The sequence below is a fragment of the Coptis chinensis genome, chromosome 2 (genome assembly GCF_015680905.1).
Source record: "Coptis chinensis isolate HL-2020 chromosome 2, ASM1568090v1, whole genome shotgun sequence".
Taxonomy (NCBI): Eukaryota; Viridiplantae; Streptophyta; class Magnoliopsida; order Ranunculales; family Ranunculaceae; genus Coptis; species Coptis chinensis.
In genome coordinates, this window is record NC_141457.1 from 78475368 (window position 1) to 78484713 (window position 9346).

Below are 9346 nucleotides of genomic sequence, written 5' to 3' on the forward strand. Positions count from 1 at the left end.
TATATAGAGGTCTCGGCCGCCACATGTGCTGCGAAGGTGAAAGGGGTTACAGCTATATGACTCTTCTACGTAAAACTTGAGTATTTTAGAGTTTATTTTTTTTTAATGTTAATTTTATTACTCTATCAATATGTTAACTATTTGTGTATATCTAGGCATGGATCTATGAGTATTTTCGGTATTCATGACAAATCCCAAACTTCAACTATATCTCGCCTCACCGCGTGCTCATAGACACATCCCAGTCGCTTCCACACTATTACGACACAACGTTATGCATTGCGCTTTTATCGAAATTATAATTGATGATTTGAATGAGTTCAATGTAAGTATTAAATTCAATGACAATTTGGTATTTAAGTTTGTTTATATTTATTTTTTAGTAATTGATCATTAGAGTTGTTAATGACACATTTGATTTTGTTTCAGGTTGTTTGACATCCCTACAAAAATATCAGAGATACAAACCCGATCGATGACATTGCATTTTTTGAGGGATTGTTATGTTTTTTCAACATTGTCGAGGTTTACGTTGTCGCAAGGGTGATGCGTCAGTTGGGTCACGTGCAACTTATACCTAAAGATCCTCCAATACCAAATTGGAGAACAAGAACTGTGGCAGGATGCGGGTATGAGGTGAGCTGGACCAATATTGGGCCACTTTATCGAGTCGTGGCGTAATCACGGATCCAATTCTCGCAACCGAGGACCTATTTCGTCTTATCCATGGGAGTGTCATCAAAACTACATGACTTGGTATGCGAGGAATTCTCATGTAGTTTTGGTGAACCCTGAGCTTCTTCCTATTCATCCCTCCCTGGAGACACTGCCTAACTGTTCACCGATTGTAAGTATTGTGATTTTTAATTGAGTTTTCTCTAACTGTGATTTTTTGCATTCGATTGGTAACTTATCTTGATTTTCCTTTTTTCGACAGAACGACGTCATCGATGAAACCAGTCGTTTGCTAGAGAGAGGTCTGCAATTGGCTGGGAATGATATGCCGAGGAAGCAAGGTCCTCCTTCAACAGGCGTACAACTTGACTAGGTGCAAGTACATTGGTGGGCGCTATAGTTGATTTGTTTCAGTTTAGGGTTTGTAACTTTGTAATTTAGTTTGATGGATGTAATTTGTTTCAGTTTAAGGTTTGTAATTTTGTTAACTTCGAATGAATTGATGGATATGATGTTTGCATGAATGTTGGATGTTTGAATGGATGAATGATGTTTAATGTTTGAATGGAATTTAATGAATATGAATGGATGAATTTGATGAATGAGAGTGTTTGATATCTGATGTTTGAATGGAAAAGTGGAATTTGATGAATATGAATGGATGAATTTGATGAATGAGAGTATTTGATATTTGATGTTTGAATGGAAAAGTGGAATTTGATGAATATGAAAGTGTTGTAAAAACAAAATGAATTTTGAAAAAAAAAATTTCCAAACGACCCAGCCGCATCATTTGGCATAAAGGCCAAACGACCTCAGCAGATCGTTTTTCCTTTATACCAAACGACCACGGTAGATCGTTTTCTTTTAATCTCAAACGACCCACCCACATCGTTTGGTCTAAAGGCCAAATGACATGGCCACATCGTTTGGTCTAAAGGCCAAACGACATGACCACATCGTTTGGTCTAAAGGCCAAACGACTTGTTCATGTCGTTTTTCTTTAATCCCAAACGATGTGGCTGGGTCGTTTGGGATTAAAGCCAAACGACTTGACAGTTGTAGTTTCGGGTCATTATTGACAACATACTTAACATTATTTCAAATCACTTTCGATTGCCGTCCGAATCAACTAGTCGATCACTCGATTGCCATCCGAATCAACTTAGTCGATCATTCGATTTCAAAATCACTCGATTGACGTCCGAATCAACTTAGTCGATCGCTCTATTTCCAAATCACTCGATCGACGTCCGAATCAACTTAGTCGATCGCTCTATTTCCAAATCACTTGATTGCCGTCCGAATCAACTTAATCGATCACTCGATTTCCAAATCAAATCAAATAAAAGCCCTAACATTATTTCCAAATAACATAAAAATAAAATCAAATTACACTTGTTCCAAATTACATCAAAATATCAAATTACATCAATATATCACTTCGTCGATCGCTCGATTTCAAAATCACTCGATTGCCGTCCGAATCAACTTAGTCGATTACTCGATTTCCAAATCAAATCAAATAAAAGCCCTAACATTGATAACATAAAAATCAAATCAAATTACACTTGTTCCAAATTACATCAAAATACAAATTACATCAAAATATCATATCGACAACATACAAACAACTTAGTCAATAACATGTACTGTTAGGTCTTCAACGAGCTCCTTTTCCCATATTAAATTGGGAATGTTCAATGCCATAAATTGCAATTGGCTTGCTGTCAAGGCCAAATTTCAACTGTCAGCAATATCATATCGAGCTCTAAGCCATTGGCGCATTACTGGAGGAACCGGACAATCTTCAACAAGTTCAACATTGAGAAAATGATTTCCACCAACATGTGCGCTACCCAACACTTGGGTCACTCTCTCAGGATTTGCTTGGGTTCTCAGCGGCATGAGAAGGAAGCACTGACGAGCTCCTAAATGCATAAGGACAACATTAAATCTTGAAGCAAATAAGTATCCAGCAAAAGACATGCTCATCCACTTATTTAAGGGTGCGTAACCTTCTTCATGTAGGATTTCCTTCATCAAATAAAAAACCTCACTTTGATTGTACAAAGTACAATAAAGGGGGAGGTTGTCAATAAGCTCTTCGTACAACTCCCTTCTCATCTGTAACCATTCTTCTTGACTTCTTCCTAATGCAATGCAGAAAGCTCTATAACCGCAGCTTGCCATGCCAATGGTGGTCATGGACTCTAACAATGTATTTATGCATTTCTTCAGAATATCCAACCCGTAATCCTTAGGACCCCGTCTTTCCAAAGTCTAAGCCATCTCTCACATTTAGGTGGTGTGATTGTTTTGGAGAAGGCTTATTTCGTGGTGTGGTTGTTTTTTGGTGTTTTGGGAGAAGGTTTATTTCTTGGTGTGGTTGTTTTGGTGTTTTTGGAGAAGCTTATTTATTTGTTGGTGTGGTGTGGATGTTTTGGGTTGGTAGTTTTGGAGAAGACTTCTTTCTTGGTGTAGTGTGGGTGTTTTGGGTGGGCGTAGTGTTTGGTTGTGACGAGACCCACTCTTCATGGTCACGTTGAGAATGTTCAAAATGAGATGGATCTCCCTTTGAAGAGTTATCATCTCCAGTTTGAAGCTTTCACCGCAGCCTACCTTCGGCCGACCTTTGGTTTTTGCTTCCTCACAAGGCGGTACTAGCCATGTACTTTCTGGTACAACAATCTCCATAAGCTTCCTAATCATAACCCTCTGCTCTTCTTCAGAAACCATTGCAAACATATTCATGAACAAGTCCATCGAAGGTGCAACATCGGGACCAACACCCATTGACACATTGGGAGAAGCAGACAATGTTTTCCAAAAAGGGTCGATAGCAGTCAAAGGGATGGACCGCTCTTGCTCTTCAAACTCAATTAATTCATGAGCACATGGCAGTCCATGGCTCGTACGCAAATAACACCAACACCTTATCTCTCCATCTTTAACACGCTTTACACGGGTATCTATTTCTTCAAATAACAAGTCTAACCACTTGCGTGAGACAAGGCCTCTGAGTTCACAAAACAAAGGAATCCGGTGGTGGTGCTGAGTTACAATCATACTTCTCGGCTGTAGCTCTAATCTCGACATCTAGATCTCTAGAATCGGGTGGATTAAGCTAAACATACTCAAAAAATCATGACAGTTTGCATTTCCTAGTACACGCTTCACCGAAAGCATGAGACCCTTCAACTCTATTGGTCGTTGTACTCCCCAAAGTGAATGTGTTGGTCACCCAACAACATACTGAATCGATCCCCCACATATGAGGAAACCAAGTCTCTCGCGAAATAACAAACAAAATTGAGTACTCAACCTTGTAATATTTTTCCAAAGCATCCCATCTACTGAAAATAACCTCTCCTTTCGATTTGACTAAAGTGTTCCACGAGAACTGGGTCTTCTACAAGTTCTCAGAGTTGGAAAAATATCGTAACATTTTGAAAGGACGACGTGGCGATATGCCATCTACATAGATGCTTGTGTGCGTTAGGGAAAACTCACAAGGCCACTCATCGTATAAGTCCCCCGCCGACACCGACGATCACGAGATGGGCTTATGTCACCAAGCAAGCCACTAAAATGATGCAGGCCCACTCATAGTCGACCGTTGTTTTTGATCAAGGCAAAGACCGACACACGGTGAAAAGATTTCCACGTTAAAGTCACCCCAACAAACCGCATAAAAAAAGCCACCGATACCGTTAGTTTTGTAGGTAGCGTCTAACATGAAAAATCTGTTGAAAAGTCCGAGCCAACTTAACACCTTCTGGATGGGCCCATAACAATCCCGTTATCTCCTCGGTATTCTCATCCTGTCTCAACTCCTCAAAATAATGTTCTTTTGCTAACAACTCACGCAATCTCTGCAATTGTGTGAGATCGTTCATATCCAATTTCCTCACCTTCTGCCTTGCAGTGTAGACTTGGGATATACTAGAGATGTTATCATGATACATATTCTTGATGGAATCCAATATTTGTTTAGGTTTTATTCCACACTTACTCATCTCTGACAAATACTCGAACTCTGGAACGGTTAGTCGAGTAGCAAATGCATGTCCTTCAAGGGTCTTTGCCAATGGATGGTTGTGAACACCATTAAGAACGACAATTTTCCAACTATCGACAGTGCCGCGTTGGAAAACACCTTTTAACTTAAATGGACATCCCGATTTATTGGTTCCCGACCTTCTCTTATTAGCCCTCTCTTCGCCTTCCTTCTTGTGTGACCGATACACACCCGAGCACTCGCAAGCCAAATTCAATCTTGCTACTCGGTTTCCTTTGGCACACTCCGACTTTTCAATGACCATAACAACATTAACTTGTCTTCCTCTAGCGGTTGCCCAACCGATTGACTCGCTACGTGTATGAAAGACCTAAACACATAAAAAACAACAACTATTATTAATAGACTAATAAAATTATATTTAGAAAATTTAAAAAAAAAATGAAATCAATGCCTACTCAATCATACCTCTTCCGTAGTAAAAATTTCTATTGTATCACTTAAAATCGGTTGGCAATCCACATCATTCGAGTTTGCAGAGGATCGGTTCCCGGATAGCGGCAAAGAATTCTATATATAGAAGAATAAAATAAGAATCTCAAACAATTTGCATTTAGTTTCAAAGTCACAAAAAAAAACTTTTAATTAAATTTAGTCCAAACGACCCAGCCATGTAGTTTCATAGAGGGTCCAAACGACCCGGCCATGTAGTTCTATAGTGTCCCCAAACGACCTGGAGAAGTCGTTCTATAGTTTTACCAAACGACCCAGCCATGTAGTCCTATAGTGTAATCAAACGACCCGGACATGTCGTTCTGTAGTGTTCTCAAACTACACCGCCATGTCGTTCTGTAGTGTTCTCAAAGTACACGACCATGTCATTTGATAGTGTTCCCAAACGACCCAGCCATGTCGTTTGGGCTCGGGTTTTGCATTCATTCATTTTGCATCCATTCATTCATTCATTCATTCAATCAATCAAGTGTTTTGTATTCATTTTAATCAAGTGTTACCTCATTATTTAGGCTTGCACTTTATCGTCGACGATTTCTCGGCATTTCATTTGCTCGACTTGTCGCATCTTCAAATTCTTCACCTTGACCTTCAACATTTTGTTCCACTTCTTCACTTTCAACATATCTTCTATTTTCTCCTTCTCTAATTTGTTGTTCTTCTCTAATTTGTTGTTGTACCTCAAACATTACCTCAAATACTTCTTCTTCATCTTCATGTTCCATTTAGAGAAACTTGAGTATTCTATGTAAACCCTAAACTCTAAACTGAGTGAATGAGTATTCTATATATATTTGAAATTTTGATATATTTGGAATAATTGAGTGAAATATATTTGTAAACCCCCCAAACTAGTTTATTATTTATAATTGAATAAAAAAAATGGAAAATAACAAGTTTAGATATAAAACAAATTATTATTTTAGATTTGGATAATTGAGTGAAATATGTTTGAAATTAAATTTTTTTTTTGTCAATTTAAAATTTTGTAAACCCTAAACCCTAAACCCAAACCCCAAACCCCCAAACTAGTTTATGATTCAAAATTTGAAAAGAAAATAAAAAATAATAAGTTTATAAATAAAACAAATTATTATTTTGAATAATTAAGTAAAATATGTTAGCACGAAATTTGTAAACAACTCTAAACCCTAAACCCTAAATCTCAACCTAGTTTATGATTCACAATTTTAAAAATAAAATAAAAAATAACAAGTTTAGATATAAAACAAATTATTATTTCAAATAATTAAGTGAAATATGTTGGTATGCTAAATTTCTAAACCCCAACTCAACTCCAAACCCCAAACTAGTTTATGATTCACAATTGAAAAAATAATAATAATAACAAGTTTAGATATAAAACAAATTATTATTTTAGATTTTATAGCATGTTTGATTACATGTTTTAACTTGGTTATAAAGATACTATGTCACGAAATTTCTAAACCCTGAACTCCAAACCCCAAACTAGTTTATGATTAACAATTGAAAAAATAATAATAATAACAAGTTTAGATATAAAACAAATTATTATTTTAGATTTTAGCATGTTTGATTACATGTAGCATGTTTGATTACATGTTTTAACTTGGTTATAAAGATATTATGTCATAACAGATAAAGAGTGCAGAGTGCATGTAGTTTTATTGATGTAATTGTGTTGTTTCTAACCCAATTTTTTAAATCGGATTTCAATTTTTCTAATTCAATTGAAATCGTTTGAGTGCGTTTGGAATCGTTTGAGTGCGTGTCCACGTCGTTTGAGTGTACACTCAAACACGTGACCAAGTCGTTTGAGTGTATACTCAAACTACATGGACAAGTCGTTTGAGTGTTACTCACACTAACACACAAACTTCTACGCCATATATCGTTACAAGGCCATATCGTTTGAGTGTACACTCAAACTACGCGGCCATGTCGTTTGAGTGTACACTCAAACTACATGGACACGTCATTTGAGTGTTACTCACACTAACACTCAAACTACGCGGCCATGTCGTTTGAGTGTTAGTGTGTTGTAACACTCAAACGATGGGTCCATGTAGTTTGAGTATACACTCAAACGACTTGGTCATGTAGTTTGAGTGCACACTCAAACGATGTGGTCATGTAGTTTGAGTGCACACTCAAACGACAAGGCCACGTAGTTTGAGTGTACACTCAAACGACATGGCCGCGTAGTTTGAGTGTAAACTCGAACGACATGGCCGCGTAGTTTCAGTGTTAGTGTGAGTAACACTCAAATGACTTGTCCATATCGTTTGAGTATACACTCAAACGACTTGGCCATGTAGTTTGAGTGTACATTTGAGTGTACACTCAAACGACTTGGCCAAGTCGTTTCTGTTTACACTCAAACAACAAGGTCATGTCGTTTCTGTTTACACTCAAACGACAAGTTGTCGTTTGAGTGTAAACAGAAACGACCCGGAGGGTTCGTTTTGGCGATACCGGTTGAATTGGTTGCTGGGCTTGGGCTTTGATGGCAAACTTGTAATATGGCAAATTTGTAAAAATTTTTTTTTTTTTTAGGGGTTGCCCAATCCAATTTGATGAGTGCCCAATGGAATCACCTTAAAAAAGTAACATTGAGGTAAAGTTCCCCCAGTAGTCCACCTTATCCAAATTTCCTCCTTCGTTCGTTCGTTTTGTGTATAATTTATTAGAGACATTAGAGAAGGCCTGCTCGGGACTTCGCCACCTTAAAAAGGAAGTTGAGTTCGGTTCCATAATTTTCTTGTAAGCTTAAATGGCTATTTCGCTGTCGTCAGCAGTCTCACTCTACAAACCAATTCAAGGTGAGTACACACACACTTGAAAATGTTACTTTATGTTTATTGTATGATAATGAGAATGAACAGTAGTGGTGAATCAAGCATTGTTATAGAGTCGTTAAAAAGAATATAAACTAGGCTAGAAAACATATTATCACTTGGTTGTACTTGAAAACATGCTTAAGGGTGTGTTTGTTATGATGGAAACACTATGGAAAGGAAAGGAAAATAAGAGTGGTCCACCTTTTCCATAGTTTATAAGGTGTTTGTTTACCCATGGAAAGGAAATGGGCTTTTCCATATGGAAACAAAATTATTGAAATGGAAAAGGTTTTGTGTCCTTAGCTAACCCCTGAAATTTTTGTGGAAAGGAAAGGAAAGGAAAGGAAATAAATAGATAGGGACTTACTACTAATACACTCATGACCCAATAATACAATTATTCCTTTCCATAGCTTTTGCAAACAAACATGATTATTCCTTTCCCCAGTTTACCAAACACATACCATTTAAAATTATTTCTTTTCCATTCCATTCCATTCCATAGTGGACCACCCATTTTATTTCCTTTCCTTTCCACGAGTTAAAATTTAACAAACACACCCTAAGTACAACAAGTAATAAACTTTCATTGAATCAAGTTATTAGGTTGAAAAGTGTGTAGCTGCGAATGTGTATAGTCATTTGGGCGAAGTTTGTATGCATAGGTGGGATATGTTCAACTTCGGGGCTTTTTATTGCCTTTCATAGTGCTAACACGTGCTTGCATCGAAAACACTGCCTGCTTTTGATTTGGGTTTAGTATGTCTTCTTTGGCTTTCTTTGTCAATTTTGGACAAATATGCTTGCAAAGCAGCAATGGGTGATGGATGACATTTTCAGATTCTTATAAACGAGGAGTGAGTACGGCGAACTGCTTTCCCATTTCTAAGAATGCGTACACATGGAGCTCGGCTTCAAATTATGTGAGACTTACGGTTGGAGCCATCCAATTTTCTAATAAGCCCTTTGGCACAGAGCCATTGGTGCATAAAAGGTAAGTCTAATCATAGTACAAAATATCTCAATATATCGCGATATTTAGAGATATTTATCTAGATTTCAGAGAAAGATATATAAATATCATAATATGTTCAGAGATATATACGACTGCAAATATCAGTGATATTTTAACGATATTTGGTGATATTTAATAATATTTTGTATATATAACAATTTTATTTAATATTTACCATTATATTTCAAATAAATATAAATAATGTATCATGATATATCAATAAATATCCACAATATCCACGATATTTATCGATATTTACATATGAAACAATGTCAAATATCTCTAAAGAGGGGGATATAT